A 17668-nucleotide genomic window follows, 5' to 3' on the forward strand; every position below is an offset into this window, starting at 1 on the left:
GGATATTTAAAAAATATATATTTTAAGAAACAGGCTGAATACCCATTTGGATTTCTTGTCCAAGTCTTGCTGAAGTTCAGTACTTTGGACAACATTTTACACTTTTATGTGAAAGTATGCAATCAGGAAACTAAAACTGGTGTGGTTTTAATCTTTGGGATTTAATGTTGCCTTTAAAAAAACAGTCCTGTTGGACCAAGCTTGGCTAGTTTGGAAAGCTCTTTTTTACCCTTATGTAAGTTCTTTCTTACATAAGATATCCATTCTCCAAAGCAGAGAGGCACAACAATAATATGATTGGCACTGATTCCAAAAAGATTCAAGACAATTCTTTAATTTTTAAGCCAATGTATAATATACACCCTGATTATTTTGCAACCAAAACCTTTTCCTAACTGTTATAATCATAGTTAAAAGATTCAGCAGTGGCTGGAGTGGGATGCCTGGGTAGGGATATATTCTAAACAATGTCTACAGACAGGCACCAGGAAGAACTTGCTGTGGATTGGGAATCTGTGAAACTCTGGATCTGTAAAACACCATCTCTCTTGCTTTAAATGAAAGGGAAAGAATTGAGAAGAAATGGCTAGCTCCAGGCTTCTATTGCTTTAAAAAAAAAAACTAGTATCAGTCACTGAAGAAAACATGAAACCAGCCAAGACATCTCAGTTCTTCTGTTACCTGGGTTACTGGGCATGTGGGAGTATTTGCAACACTCAGCAAATAGCTAAAAATATAATATGCATTCTGCATTATGGTAAAAATCTGAATGGCTGCTATGAAAGGATGTGTTAAACTATTCTAATGCCTTTCCTCTTTAAGGAACTGTGAGTAGACTACAACACCAGATGGAACTTATGGACCTGGAGGTGTGCTGAAACAAGAGTTTCCACGAATGGGGCAAATGTCATCCCAGAAGCCCAGAGCTGCAAACATAGAGATCACTTTGGGTTATAGCTCAGCTGAACCAGAAACAAGTCAGCTTTATTGCCCATATGCATGATGTCAGGAAGACAGGTAAGTTTCTATTTTGAATCAAAGAAGCCAACCAAAGTTTTCTACTGTAGGATGACAGTATCTGAGGCTGTTCTTTGGGGTTCAGTACATTAAAAAGTTAACTTTTATTAGCATTTCCTCTTCAAAAGCTCTATTTGTGACTTAAGTCTTTCCCAATAGGAATCAGGGAGATCACTCACCCTAATCATCTTCTGCAATCAGAAAGAGAGATTCAGTGCCAAATGGGGTTCATTGCATCTGCTCTCATTTCCTTTCCATATTAAAGTGCTTTAAAAGATGAACCAGCATGGCAGTTGCCCATACATAAAGTGAAATGATGCACAATTCTATATTTCAGCTTGCATTGCTTGTCACGCATGCTGCTCCCAGCTGTTTCTTAAGCCAACTTCAGAAATTCTAGTCTGGAATGGTCTGGCGATGAGGCCAGGCTGATGCTTAGTCTGGATAATGGCCACTGCAGACCTGATTGGCCATTCCCTTGCTTCTGGCCCTTCCCAACCTGTAGGAAGGCAAGCCAGGCTACCTCATTCGTGGGTGGACCAGTATGTCCGTGCCTGCCTCTTCATTTTAGGGTTATTCCCTTCTCATTAGACTCAATGTCTTCCTTTCCTTTCCAGAAATTTGCACAGGTGGATTTCTTCATTCTCACTTTCCCACAGTATCTCCTCTGACACTAACACAGATCCTTTCTTTTTTCCCCTTATGCTTCCTCTGATGCTGAAATAATAAAAGCAATAAGGAAAAAGTTGTTCTTTCATTTCTACATTCCTCTGGAGTTCCATGGAAATTTTGTAGCATGGAATAACTGATAGTTCAGTTTCATAAAAACAAAGTAGCAATGTTTGTTTTATTCATTCATTCATTACATTTCTAGGCTGCCCGACTTAGAATGATTTTTGGCATTACAACTTGAAATATGTTTAAAACAGGGTGAAAGGAAGTGAAACTTACTATGACGGAGGATAGGAAAACAAGGGGAAGATGTTTCACCTAGCCTGGACAGAAACAGAATGGGTGAGTACAGGGTGATGAAAGGTTTGCCTGAGCTTCTAGGGTTGAGGAGAGTTCATTTAATGAATGGGCTATCATTGGATCAATTGCAAGATTGTAAGAAAAATGGCAATTGCCAATCAGCTAAAAACATAGCACCCTAGGACAAACAGGCTATACAGGGCAGGTTGCATATTAGACCCAGCAGCCAGTTGGAACTGGGGTTGCTACTGGAATGAAGTGCTGAAGACCATCTGCTCTTGAAGGACCTAAGATGGCTTTTTGGAAATAGAAATGGAAAAACATGGGTGTGGAGTGAATTTGCAATAGGCTGTGAGTGGAAGGAGGAGGATGCCAACCATTTCTGTACTCATGAAGCAGTGATGGGCCACGGCTTTCCCCAAATCTATGTAGGTTGTACTTTAATGCTTGTCTCTTGGATATTTATCCCATAAATATCCAAGAGACAAGCATTAAAGTACAACCTACATAGATTTGGGGAATCTATCATAAATATCCCATCTCTAATTGAAACACTAAAACACTGGGGAGAGATTTGACTAGAGTTTGGAAACAACATTCTACAGATCGACTTACTCCAAGTCATTACCCTTGCAAACCCTAACATTTCTCATAAGTATCCTTATATAATGTCATGTACACCAACTGATTTCTCCTGTATGTTTACTAGTAACCTATCTGATTTAGTCACACTTTTATAAAAGTCATTTTCAAAATGTGATTGGTGATTTATATTGTTCCAGCTCAGTTCATTCATTCATCCAGTCTTGCCAGTTCTGCAACTATTGGTGATCTGAGCTTGTGAATAGAGTTGATAAATACAGGCAAGGAAGTGAAGGTATACTGTAGGTTTAATTATGAATGAAAGGATTAAAATAGAGTATGTTAGAAAGTATGAAACTATAAAAGTAATACAAAAATTACTTTTTTGCGGGGGAGTGCCTTCGAGTCAGTTTTTGACCCCTGGCAACTGTCCAGACAAACTCCTACAGTTTTCTTGGCAGGGTTCTTCAAAAGTGGTTTGCCATTGCCTTCTTCTTAGGCTGAGAGGGAGTGACCAGCCCAAGGCCACCCAGCTGGCTTTGTGCCCAAGGCAGGACTAGAACTCACAGTCTCCCAGGTTCTAGCCCAGTGCCTTAACCACTACACCAAACTGGCTCTCAACTTTTTATTACTTAAAGTGAAAATGGATTTGTTACAGTTACATTGCCATTCGATTGCATTTTAGTCTTATTATCTATATAGTTCAAGTGCCTCAAGTGTCACACATACATACCCAAACCATCTAAGAATTAACTTGCGTTTCTTGGCATTTTTTCAAGATTTAGATAACATATTTTTCTTTCTGTATACATTTCTATTTGAAACATGTAACTGGATATATTTTAACCTAGATCTAGCATGCTTATAATTTTCACCATGTAGACATTTGTGTAGTGATACTGTTTTGTTATAGAAACTCTAGGAACTGAATGAATACAAAAAAGCACAGGGGGATCATTTTCTTGTAAGAAAGACCATTGAAATTGCTATTATATAACCAACTAGGATATTAAGAGTCAGTGAACATATGACTGGTTTAAGCTCTGGATAGAATAATTGTCTAGCATCCTAGAAAACCCAACAAAAAAGGAACACAAACACACTCTCTACTGCCCATTTGGCATATTTAATTAAAAGTGACTGCTCTGCATTTACAAAGGATGCATGTACCTTCCATGAAAAATAAGAAAACTATTGCAGATGGGAAACGCTGGATATGCGTCCAAATCTGTGCACCTGCAGAAAAGTAGAAAGATCAGTCCAATTATATCAAACTGAAACATCTGCTTTGTGTACAGGACTGCAATCTCATTGTACTTATTTAAAATCTGGCATCAGATTGTAAGTAGCATTTTGATAGCATACATATTGGGCTATGTAGTCTTCTGCAAATGATTAAAAAAAAAAGTCTAGCTAAGCCATTGGAAAGCTAAGTCTATAAAGGTCAATTTAAAGTCATCAAAATCGCAATAAAGTCCATGTTGCAAAGAGAGGTGGAACTTATAAATGTTTCTAATTGGAATGTTAGTGGCCTTGAAATCAAAGTGGCGGCAAGTTTTTAAATGCTATTCTCCAATTAAAGTAATCTGTGGAATGCTGCCATACTGTAGTGTGAAAAATGTAACTCTTTTTTATGCTGCTTTAGTTTTGGACTGTTAAAGTTAACTAACTTAATTTCCCTAATCACAGGCTTAGACAGAGCTTGTCTTACGTAACAGATACAATGAAAATAATTTGTTTTAAAAGTTTTTCCAAATTACATAAACATGTAATCATTTTTAATGAAAATTAAAACCAGCAGGAGCCCGTGTATTCCACTCTAGCAAGTTACTTATATATTTGGTATATACTGAGTAGTGTGACTGTTGAAAATAATATATACCTTACCTTTTTTTGTTTCCTTTTTCCCAATGAGTTTGTGAGCCCTTACAGGTTTGTTATGGTGATTGTTTTGTTTTAAGCCCCCCTGGATTTCATGGCTTACACCAAACCTAATTTCTGGAAGCACTGATTCAGGTTCTGAAATTGTATCGATCATAAAAAAGAAATGGGAAGCAATTAATTGAGTTTTAGTCCTTACAATAACAAGTTTAGAGCCAATGTTAGAACTAGTGATATTGGTTCTACACAGCAGCAATGAGAAATGAGACTTGTCATAGCCAACATTGACAACCTCATAGATTGTATTTGTCTGTAGAAATAACAGAATATAATTTAAAAAGGAGAATATAATACCTGTATTATTTATTAAAGTTTCCTTCTAGATGAAATCTCCTGGTCTACCAAGGGGTCTGTACTGCTCCATGGTGGCCACACTTTGTATAGTATCTGATATTACCCACTACTGAGCTCTGAAAAAGTTACTCTAAGTTAGCATATTTTGCAAAATACAGTGGTACCTCGGGATACGAACTTAATCCGTTCCGTGACTCTGGGCGTATCCCGAGTTGGTCGTAACCCGAAGGAAATTTCCCCATAGGGTTCAATGTAAATCCGGTTAATCCGTTCCGCCCTCTGAATTTGGTCGCACCCCGAGGCAAATTTCCCCATAAGGTTCAATGTAATTACCGTTAATCCGTTCTGGCGTCCACGGACCACACGGAAAGCGGCCGGGCGCGGCGTGGTGCGGCGCGAAAATGGCCGGGTGCAGCACGGCGCGGCGTGAAAACGGCCCGGCGCGGCGCGAAAACGGCCCGGCGCGGCGCGGTGCGGCGCGAAAACGGCCGCGGACCACGCGGCAGGGCCGGAAAAACAGCCGCGGACCACGTGGCACGGGCGGAAAAATGGCCGCGGACCACGTGGCACGGGCAGAAGATGGCCGCGGACCACGTGGCACGGGCGGAAAATGGCTCGTACCCCGAGGCGGAGTTCGCAAACCGAGGTAAAATTTTGGGGCCAGAGCTGGTCGTAACCCGAAAAATTCGCAAGCAGAGGCGTTCGTATCCCGAGGTATCACTGTACCATAAAAATCAGTGTGTTTTAAAGAAAGACATTAAAAATAGTATATGTTGTGATTAATTGTTGCAAGACAAAGTTACTGTTATGGAAAATTGTTGTAAAAAACAAAACAGAATAAAACCTAACTGGCAAAATCGCCTGAAAAAATAAAATTAAAATCTGTGCTTTCATGCAGAACATCTATATGGGCCTAGTTATGGGTCACTTATTTTAAAACTATATTGTGGAATGATACATTCAAAATGACCATGACAACTGGTGTAGAATTGTGGAAGATTTTTTTTTTCTTAAAAAGTTCTACTTCATAATTTAAAAACAGGGAATTATTTGCTGTTTTTAATTTTATTTGTAAAAGATTCCTTTGCTTTCTGGAGAACTAGGGAGGTTCCCTTCTGAAATGCTTTCTTCAATCTCATTCCTTCTGTGGGCTGAGATATCTCTTATCTGTTTTCTTGGCTGAGGCTCTTCCTCCTGTCACCAGGTTATTCTCACAGCCCATTATATCTGCCTTTTGGAAAATGGAAGGTTTTCTGATTCAACAAGTTACCTTTTAAAATGTAGCCATATTGATTAGGCAAATTGTTCCCCTATCACGGCAGTCAACTGTAACCGGAATCACACTGGAATGAAAGTGTCTGTTCCCACCCTTCCACTGCTGTTAATAAACAAAGGAACTGAGGAAATCACAGAATCAGAAGCCCTCTAACACTGGGGTTATTTTTAAACATACCACAACGTCTTCCATGCCTGGACCAAGTTACTGAGTTTTTGTTAATGCTCTATTAATAGGCAGGACAGTATTATGCATTTAGGTAGGTATGCTTCTTAGGCAGAATCTGCTATAACAATGGGAGTGGATGATCTGAAATGTATTTGCATTTTATTTTCAGAACACACAAGCTGCTTGCCTTGGAATTGTGGCAAATATTACATTTGCCAAGATCTTATTGGTAGTAAGGTTTTGTAGAAGGTACAAAATCCATGAGGGACTGAAACTGAAGGTAACTTTGGATCCATGTGGCAAAATTTAAATCTTGACATACCACATTCCTGAATTACGCATGAAGCTGTTTCAGCACTAAGTTATATTTCAAATCTGTATTAACTATTGGGCCACTGAAATGATTGTATCTTAAAGTTCTCCTCCTCAAAATCTTTTGAGAGACATTTAAATTACTAAATCAGGGTGAGAAATTGGAAGCTGTCCTAACATTTATTAAGTATAGAATAGGGAACCTTTGGCTTTCCCGAAGAGTTTTGGCAGATGAAGCTAAAGAAAAACAAATAACTTGCATTTGGCTCAAGTTGATTCTTCCTGCCTCTCCTTCTGAAGGTTTAGAAACAGAATGACTCTCTGGGGAAGAAATATTTAAAATATACGATTGCGCCAAATTGCCATAATGGTGCTAGGTGAAGGACTACAGAAAGGAAGTTAATTGTCTAAGAAAAGATGAATTCATTTAGCACTTGGAACATAGTATTTTGACTTTACTGATTTTGTATTCATATCTGTAACTTGGCCAATATTATTATCATTTATTTAATTGCAGTAAAAGACTAAAGTATTACATGCAATTAAAAATAATAAATTTACATGTTAAACAAACCAAAGGATTAATAAAATGGATTAACAAGACTTTTGGGTAGTAGTAATTAGCCAAACATCCTGAGACTTAAAGCTAGCCCATTTCTTACTGCAATCACAATTGAGCAGAATTTGGCAACCTTCCAAAAAATTTCAGTGAATCAGTCTATTAATGAAAAAAGTGTGATCTCCCCTCCAGGCCAAGGCAGGTAGTTAATTACTAAGGGAGTTATGTAAGTGGAAATCCAGGGCAGCAAATACAGTTCCTGAATTTGCCCAAAGTGCAGTGGTTGAATATAAAATCTGATGTGTAATCATAATATATGAATAAAATATTAATAAATGATGACACGGGAAGCATGACAAACATTATAACTTTGTTCCAAAACAAAGTTGTGTAGTTTATCCTATATCAGTTCTTATTAATATCATGTATATTCAATGCCTATCTGTTCCATATTATTAAATTCCACATTATTCTTCAAGTTATCTTTAAAACAATAGAATTTACATTTATTTCTTTACACAATTTTTACTATCTAAAGCTTCTTTGTGAACCACGTGCACACATTATGTAATGTATACATTTTTGTTTTAAATTTTCCAAATGCATGCATTTTTCCACATAGCCTACCTAAATAATGTGCATTTAATGCAATTTTTGAGCCATGAAATATTATTAGCAGATTCTGAGAATTATGAGTCCAGTTATGTTATAAGATTCTATTCTGGCAGGCCACACTATATTTCATTTTAAAAGAAACCTGTGACAGATTGCTCTGACATTTCTAATTTAAGAAATTAGGCAGACAGCTTTTCCTATGATGTAGTTATATATTTTTTAAGGTTCTTTTATTATTTTGGGGAGCCGTTGTTTTTTCAATTACAACAAATAGAAATATTTTAAAGCAGGACAGCACAGGGAATTGGATATATGAATAGTATATACATGAAGAAAACAAAAAAAGAAAAGATTAAAATGAGAAATATAAGATTGCCTTATATAGGATATACTTATATACTTTCTTCTCTTTCTGGAGGAAATGTAGCCCTTAGATACATATGTATGTGTGCATACATACAAATAGAGATCCACTCCCATTTAATAAATAGGGACAACTTGGAAGTTAATATGATGGTTTCAGAAAGTGGAGTACTTCTTCACTGGATGACAGTTTAGCTATACAGCAAACTTGTAAAACATTTCATGGTGTGATTCATTTTCTGTATTTAAACTAGACTCCTGGTTTTGGAAGGTGACTGAATTGCTTTGGCATTTTGTACAATAAAAGAAAATAAAGAATTGTTTATATAAGTCTGATCTTTAAAATGTTTTTATTTTTGCAAATATGTGAAAACATAAAGCCCCTCTGTATTTAGATCTCAGTACCTTAATTTGGGTGCATCAAATTAAAAAAGAACTTGGGGCAACTGAGCCCTATAACATTCTTTAATAACTTGTTAAATTCATGCTAGGCTATGCTAGGCTACATAAAGCATAATCTGAAATCATAAGTTGTCTACCTATTGATTTAAGGCTGGGATGAAGAAGCTCAATAAAACTAATGTTGGGCTAGGTGCACATTAGTTTCATATTAACTTGTCTGTATTTGTTTTGTTGGATCCAGGTACTCAGTTTCAACCAACAACTGAAAGTGACATTGTTTTCTATGTCTACTCTTCTTCTCCCATGTACTTTTTAAAGCAAAAAGATTAGAGTTCATAACTTTAATTAGAAAGTCCTGTCTCTTTTCTTTTTATAACAGGAAAAGAGAAAAAGAGAAGAGGTTCAGTCTTCTGATACATTTGTTGACAAAATGGTCTCATGAAGAATAGGTAAGGATGAACTACTTTTAATATTTAATATCTTCACAGTGCAGAGCTATAAATACAAAGGTACCTCAGCTTTATTTTAAAAACACTAGATTGCCTACCTAAGTAATTCTGTTTCATTTGCTAGAGTGAATACATAAGCAAAAAATTATTGTAGTCATTTAATCATATTAGAAAAGGTATACATCTTTCCTCTATATCAGTGTTGTCCAAACTTGGCCACTTTAAGATGAGTGGACTTCAACTCCCAGCATGGGCTGGCTGGGGAATTCTGGGAGTTGAAGTCCACTCATCTTAAAGTGGCCAAGTTTGGACAACACTGCTCTATTCACATGTGTGATTGATAGGTAATAGAGAGATTTGCATTAAGAGCCAAGATGCCTTAGTTATATCCCAGAAGTATTGCTTGTAACATTTTAAATCAACAACAAAGCACCCTTTCCATACAAAATTACATTCACACCCCTATCTTCAACCAGTATACTTCTAATATCCATATAAGCATTCCTTTGGTATTTCCTAGGGTATTTGTTCAAAATACCTTTAACAACTAATGAAAGAATACCTATCCTTGTCTTACCTGCTGCATTGTGTTGAGCCATTCACTAAGCATCCCATTTAGTCTCCTGCAGAGCATAATACTTTTCACACTACTTCAAGCAGCCTCCATATCTTCTTTCCTTATATCTATTTTCCATTCTGTTGGCAGATAGATTTGTCTTATAATACTTTTTCATACAGGGCTCACACATTATTTTCTGTATTCTTTCTAGTTTCTTTCATATCTTCTATGTCTAGTTTTCCCAAAATACTCTTACTAATACCATATTATAGTTTGTCTCACATTCAGAATCTCTCATCATCCTTGATGTCTGTATCCTTTACTGATTCTCAAAGCCTTGCTTGATAAAAAATCAAATCAATCTAATACAGTATTAGATTTATATTCATTCCTTGCCATGTGTTGGTATCAATAGACATATGCTTAAACCACACATTCAAAACAAACTGATTTTTTCCTAAGCAGATCCTTGACAGGCATCATTTTAATTCATTCATGGGTCTTTGAATGACTCAGCTACATTTTCTGTACTCATCTTGTTCCCACCTAGGTATTCATGCCATTTGATAGAATCTTCTACATTATATTCATTTCGAATGTCGTGCAATTTTTCCAAAAATTTATTTCTGGTTATTTCATTTTTGCCATTCCCGGGACCATAACAACTATCAGCAACTCTGTTATACTCATACCACATGTGGCATTTTCTGCTAACCATAAGAAAGGTGCAGGTCAGTTTGGCCCACTTTGTCTAATATGCTACAAACACTGTTAAAGGTCACTTTCATCCCAAGTGGGCTCACACTATTCTATGCAAGCTTAGTTCTGTAATATAGAGAGTAAATGCAAGCCAGCACACTGTTGGTTCTTCCCTTTTTAAAATAATTATTCATACTTTTCAAGGCTTCAGAAGCAAAGCAATTTCATTCCCAAAACTGAACATGGAGAGAAATGTAAATGGTCTCAGAGAATCAGTTGCACCCAGGGCTGCCTTTGTGACTCAAGAGACAAAAAAAAAAAAAAAAAAAAGAATGTGTGACTCTAGTTAACTGTTAACAATTAATTGCAAAACTTTGCCCCAGGTTGAAATACCATCATTTTTAAGAAGATAGAAACTTGCCGGCCTGGAATTGGAAGAGGATGGCCATTTCTGTTTTTATAAATTGTGTCATTTTTATAAAGTGTTGGGTTCCCAACATTAAAAGAGTCAACAATCAAAGGTGGCAGAAAAGGAGGTGAAACCTTGGAATTTCCCATCTGGTCTCTGAGTCCTACTATTTTGGAGGCACTAGGATTGCAGTCAAACTGTAGTTAATAATTTACTTCCAGGGGATCTACATGTTCTACTAGAGTATTTTGTTTTCCTCACAGTAGCCTCTGGCTGCTGGAAAAAATTATTTAGTTAGCTATGTGCACACCGATTAAAGCGCGTGAAAAAGTACCTTCATTTCTGTATTGCTTGTGGACTGTAATCTATCATCTAATACAGAAGCACAAAATAATATTTAGAAGCCCAAGTTCTTTTCTCTTTCTAGATGTGCATGAGTTTTATGATTTCCAACTTACGTTCCATTGTTTATAGTATAGTTTTCAATATTAGTTTTCTGCTTTTTCCATTTACTAACTATTCTAAATGATTTGGAACAAAATTATAGATGATTTCCAAGTAACCAAAGGGTTTGTCAACCTTTTCTTGACAAAGGAATAGTTCTTATCATCGCACTCTTTCCCTTACAAATAACATTAAAGCAATATCCTTAAACAGTTGTTAGCAAAATTCTTAACATTGTTGGAAAATTACTGCGGGCAATTTTCAGTTTAGTATGCATTCAGCACACTGCCATTCAATTCCTATATCGAGATCAGAGCAAAAATATAGCATAATGTTTATTTATTAACTTTTTAAATATATTTACTGATGTTTAACAGGCAAAATGGGACAAAAAAGCAAAAGCAGAGAGAGATGAACAGCAGGCAAGGATTGACAATATCTCTATCTCTTTCAAGAGGCAGAGAACTTTCCAGAGCTATGGGAAATGTGAACAGTCCCAAAGAGAGTAGTCCTTGGTTATTCTAGCTTTAACCTTCTTATGTACGTAATGGCAGCAGAACAGAGACAGAAAGTAGGACGCCAGATGATCCCTCCTCTATTCAGCACCATGAAGGAAACAATTTGATGGACAGGACTGAGATATACCACAAAAACATCCCTTGGCCTAAAATCATAAATAGTGCCAGAGGTTTTGAACCAGCTAAGGGCCAGGATCCTGTTGTGTTCCACTGAGACAGCTTGTCTGGGAAGGCAGCTGCTGGCCTACTTCCTGCTATAGATATGTCTGGCAACTTTGACAGACTCATGGATGTACTTTTGGTCCTTGAAAACCTCTGACTCTGCCTGTCTTTTCAGATTCTTCATGCCCAGACTATGTTGTCCTCAGATTTCCTGTCACTGTTGGACTGTTTCCTGACTGTTCTATCAGTTTATTTGAGATCACTGGGGTTTACTTAACAAGTGACTTTATCACAATTAAGTTTCTGTTTATACTTCTTCCCCCACAGCTGTGCTAATTAAGGGTAACCTTATTAGGCTTAACAGCATCAAGCAAGTCACCAGCAATCTCTTTTGGCAAAGAAATTAAGCATGTTCCAGTATACGTAACAGCTCCAGCATCACTTTCATGTCCTTTAGACACCTTTCTTTGAACACTAAGTCCAAATCTTGCTCTCTCACAGAGACACTCACTCATCCACCATTACATGCAAGTTATTTGAAATACATCATACAATACCTTAATAAAATGTTTAGGGCTGAAAATATTTTCTGTAAAGCCAGATGGGCAAAACATACTTTTGTATTCATCTGCATGCAAACACAGATAGCATAAAGTTTATTTTGTTTTCAGAGAAGATGACTGAAGCTAGCTAATGTGGCTGCAAATTGCTGGGTTACTGAATGCAGGTTATCTGAGTATGTTTTGTAGCAAGCTGTTCTCTGAAATGCTTGCATTTATGAGATTGATGGATCCCTTGAAATATCCACCGCTGTGCTGATTTTGCACATATTCATGAGTTGGCACCAGAGTTCACACCAGAAGTTATGTCTCTAACAGATTATACAAATATGTTTTAAGTAGAAGATATATAGTGATTTATTTTTCTCACACAATTCTATAGTATAAAATATTCCTTTTATTAGTGGAAAATATAATTCATTGTGGACCTCCCTGGACTCAACCTATTATTAAAACAGAGACAACAGATTGTCTACATATCACCAACTCATTCAATATTTTCCTCCTCCTTCTCCACCTTTAATTTTCATCAATGCAAGCCATGATCACAAAATACACAGCTAATATTGTGGTTAAAATATGCCTTCCCTATGAGAGAATGTTTTATACCTTTTTCTTGGGATACTTCTATTTCTACTCAGGTCTACTTCTGAAAGTTTTTTGTTTTTTTAACTTTGATTATATTTTTTGACCTTTCCTGAAAAATGCCAGGGAATGCTGTTGTTTTCCTATTATACATGTCTAGGTCGCTCTGCAGTCCCATTGCTCCCACCCCACCCCCCATTTCAACCAAATCTCCCCAGGCTTTCAGATCTGAAAGAACTCTGTGGAAATAATTGCTTCATGTATCTTCTTTTGGCATTTAACTGAAGTTTTGGAAGCTAGACAGACAGCAGACTGTTGGGCAGTTGATTGTGCTATGAAAAAAGGAAACTCCCACATATTTGCCCTTCTTGTAAATCCTGCATCTGACATAGGATTTCCCTCCTTTCCCTTAAACATAAATAAAAAGACATTTCTTCTCTATCAAACAGAACAGCAGAAATTATGTTGGAAATGTGAAAAACATGAAGGATTATTTTATTATGCTTGGTGGACTTGTAAAAAAGCTAGAAAATTTTGGGTTCAAATACACACAATGATACAAAGAATTTTAAAGATTAATATTCAACTGAAACTAGAACTTTTCTTGCTTGGACTAATGGACAGACAACTAGAAAACACTTATGGAAGATTGTTTTTGTACATGGTAACTGCAGCAAGATTATTATATGAAGCAAGATGGAAAGATTCTGAAATACCCACAATGGAGGAGTGGTTGGTGAAGATGACAGAATTTGTAGAGATGGCAAAATTAACTTGCTTGATCAAGAAAAAGGCAACAACTATATTTGTCAGTGACTGGAAATCCTTTATGGAGTTTTTGCTGAAAACAGAAAAAAAACACAAAACTTGTGACTTCTGGGTTTGATAATTAGAAAGGGTATAATATGGAAAGAAGAAAGCTGCAATATAACTTTGAAGTGAGAGGATAAAATATAAATGCATTTATAACTGCTGTAAAGAAGATTGGAAGCCGCTTCTCTATATTTTTCCTTTTTGTTCGTTTCTTTTTTCTTTTATTTCTTTCTTATTATCACTTTTTTCTACTTTTCTTTCTTTAAATTTGGATTGTTTTTACTCTGTAAAAAACTTTCTTTCTTCAATAAAAATTATTAATGAAAAATGAACAGAAATTAAAAATGCTGGCATGCCACTAATTATGGTTGATCTGCATTATAACTGACCATTAAAAAATTCAGAAGAGTATTAGAAGCCAGTTCCTAAGTATTCTTGTTCTTCTTTCCCTTCCCAATCCCTTCTTCCCTTCTGTTGGGACACTGTAGAGGTTAATTTAAGGCATAGTCTGACTGTTTTTATTGTTCTGTAAGCTGCTTGAAGATTCTTGGAGGGGGGTGGGTAGGTAATATGACAAGATAGAATACATCAACAATGGATGAAAGCACACAGAAGTATACTGCTCAAGAGAATCAATGATTGCCATTGTTGTCCTTCTTGGAAGCAAAAAGCCTTCAAATACGCCAAATGGTGTGATGCAAAAATGAGTTACCTTTCATTTTTCCAAACTCTCTGCAAGGACCTGCTGAATAAGCTACGTGCAAAGGAGCTAACAAATGTATTAGGTTAGTTATTATGAACATAGTTTATAAAAAGAATGACAGTGTATCCTCTGTTATACAGAAAAAATGTTACTCACTAAGCAGAATATTAAAGTACTTTGAAAAATTGTTAAGCAAGGAAATTATGGTTTGAAAAAATTGATTTTCAGTGAGCTACTCTTCTTGCTAAATTAGCTGGCCAGTCACATAATGACCATGATGTAGTACAGTAAGTAATTATAATTTACTTTTTTCTTTCTATTTATGAAACTGGTATTAACTGCAGTCTTATTTTGCCATGTTAGGACTTTTTGTCCAATGATTACATCATAGTTTTACACAACAACCTTACTTTGGATTCTGAATGCCCTGATAAATCCAAATGTCCTAGCAGGGAAGAAATAATACAGAGAAATATTTTCTGACTTTTGTTTTTTAAACATAATAATTTTCACAATATATGTCTATGTTAATTGTACTTGGGCTCTGCTGTACATAATACAGTGGGCTAAACATTTGTAATCAATCAATGAGAGAGAGAGAGAGAGAGAGATGATAGATAGAGACTTATATGCACACTCACCCAAGCACACAATGCAAATCATAATCCTTACATAGTTGGGTACATCATTGGAACACAAATAGAAAGGGCAGCATTTGCATTGTGATGTCACAATAATGCTTTGTCATGTTGGTGTCACATTGGCTAGGAATCTAAATTATGTGCCTTTCACCGACAAGTGATATAATTAAAAGCTGATATTCTGATGCCAACTTCTGCCAAGCCCACAGCAAGACATGAGTCACTGCACCAGTATAGATCAAAGGAGAAAGCTGCAAGAGGATTTGGAGACTTAAAAAAAATACCAGAGAGGCTCAACTAGTCTGTAGCAATGAAGCTTGATAATCTCCTGCTCTCCTGAAGAATATCCAGGCGAAACACCACCTGTTTCTTTGCTTCAAGGTATAAAGGACCCTGGGGGTTCTGCTGTTTGACAGGCCACCTCTTACTTAGCCTTTGCCCAAACATGGGTGTCTCCCTTCCAGGGTTCTTTTGCTTTACCAAGGCCCCGTGGCCTTTCTATCATGACTACAGATACAGGCTCTGATAGCTTCCAGATTTCAATCTTATCTTGTATGCGTTCATTTAAATAAAGCACTTTGCTGAAGAAATATTTGGAGGAGTAGAATGAGACTGCGTGATGTACTGTATGTGCAAACATCACGGACTGGCTCACTTAAGCATGTGTGCCTTTTGTGGGGGTGCTGGGGGAATATGCTGGTACATAATACTATGTTATTATAGTTGACACATCCTCTGCTAAAGAGGGATCTTGTTCTAGGAATTTCAAAGCTGCTAAACTCTTTTTCACTTGGAAATGAAGTACTAAATAATAATAGCACACTTCAGATATTGTGGTTCATTCGTTCTGTCAAATATCCACTGTGGAACTGTATCATAAGGAACTAATCTGCATAGGTTAGCAAATCCAGTGCATGTTTAATAGAGGGAGACGTCAGAGCCATAGAGATTGTAGCGCTTTAAGGAGCCTTTTTTCTTTAAATGAGAGGGTAGGTGAAAATAACACAATACTGAACTATAATAAGGTTTGTATTATGAAAACTGAAGTTTGAGTCACTCTTCTGGTGCTTTACTAAGGTAAGAAAGGATTGAGGTTTGTTTGCTGTGTTAGCCAACCTTCTCAGGTATACATCTTTCTTCATGGAATGTCACTGACATGGCAAAGCTGTGTTTCTAGTTTGTTGGCTCAGTTCAATAGTTATTTAAGATCTTGGCATATGTGATTATACTGGGTTGGATCTAAACTCCTGTTTACTGTGGGCCCATTCCAGTCAATGGGACAATGATGACTCATTTCCCTGAGCCAGTCCTAAATGGCTAGATTTTGATTCAAAGAGGAGCTATATGGACAAAGTTAAATAAAAAAGAGGGTTGTTTGAGGCCTGGGACCTGTAGACCTGCTGCTACATGAACAACTTAACAAAACATAGATCATCAGTGTGATAGGAACTGTTACGGTTACAACACAAAAATTCTTGCGTATTTTAAAATAAGGGCCAGCCTTCTCCTGGGAGAAGAGACTTTAACATGGAGAAAACTCCACTCATGGGAGAGGGAGGTTGGTTGATTAATGGTCTCTGTTTCCAAAGAGCATTACAGGTGGCCTAAAGGGAGTCTTAGAACAAAGTCTTTGAACAAACAGTCTCCTTACCTTTCTCTTTGGGGAACCTAGGACAAAATCCTTTCAGAGTTGGGTACAATAAAATTTTCTTCTCTCTTAAATTCCCAACCTTTTTCAGAGACTCCAGAGGCAGAATGCTCACAATCACCTTTCCCCCATTTTTCCATAGTGCTATCTCCTTCCTTCCTTCCTTCCTTCCTTCCTTCCTTCCTTCCTTCCTTCCTTCCTTCCTTCCTTCCTTCCTTCCTTTCTTTCTTTCTTTCTTTCTTTCTTTCTTTCTTTCTTTCTTTCTTTCTTTCTTTCTTTCTTTCTTTCATACAACACTTGTGCAGAAACCTGAAACACTAAAACAACCCTTGGCATTACCATTTAATGATTAGTTTTGTTGATCTGATCATTTCAAATACTGGGACCCTGAGCAGTTCTTCCCATTGGTTTCCCTTTTGAAAAGACTGTTCGTGTTTAGATGTGCTCTTCTTTTATGTTTGCATGTTTTATATTGCCCTGTGATTGTAATTATGGTATACACATTTAGTCAATTGTTTATTTTAATTCAATGGATCCTTGTCATTCCTCCAGCACATCTGCTGTTGTGCTTTCTCTGAACAGAAGAAATATATTGTGCATGTGATTGTTCAAAGATTATTAGTATTATATTTCCTTATGTTTCAGAGGATTAGACTTCATTGTGTATAAACACAGTAGGTAGTCTGATCCTATAAAGCAAGTACTGCTTTAGCTAAAAATGGGTCTTACGCATGGCAAGGGGAGCAGAGCAGCCATTTATGGCCTTTATGAGAGAAACAGTGTAACTCTAAGCATTTTGATTATTGTCAGAAGAATATATTTAATTATGTTGACTTTTTAAACATTCGGTTGCTCCAAAGGATTTGGCATCTTGAACCTATTGCCAAAAATCTATGGATTAGGCCAAACTTGGTAAAACAATCAACACATCACTTCTTATTGGTGCTTCTGTCTTTTTTGTGTCTACACTGGTGTCT

The 17668-nt window shown here is 36.7% G+C and overlaps 1 long non-coding RNA gene across 1 annotated transcript; it reads right to left on the reverse strand.

Moving 5' to 3' along the window:
* Positions 1 to 3682: 3682 nt before the first annotated feature.
* On the reverse strand, positions 3683 to 15089 carry LOC148215155 (uncharacterized). The gene is made up of 4 exons (XR_015796728.1): positions 15044 to 15089; positions 9528 to 9646; positions 4459 to 4590; positions 3683 to 3807 (listed from the first exon to the last, which is right to left on the reverse strand). It is a non-coding gene; the product is annotated as an uncharacterized LOC148215155 (long non-coding RNA).
* Between the last annotated feature and the right edge of the window lie 2579 nt (positions 15090 to 17668).

This window comes from Python bivittatus, unplaced genomic scaffold, assembly GCF_059951505.1.
Source record: "Python bivittatus isolate LINGU-HERP-01145 unplaced genomic scaffold, Pbiv_v1 ctg000350_np1212, whole genome shotgun sequence".
Taxonomy (NCBI): Eukaryota; Metazoa; Chordata; class Lepidosauria; order Squamata; family Pythonidae; genus Python; species Python bivittatus.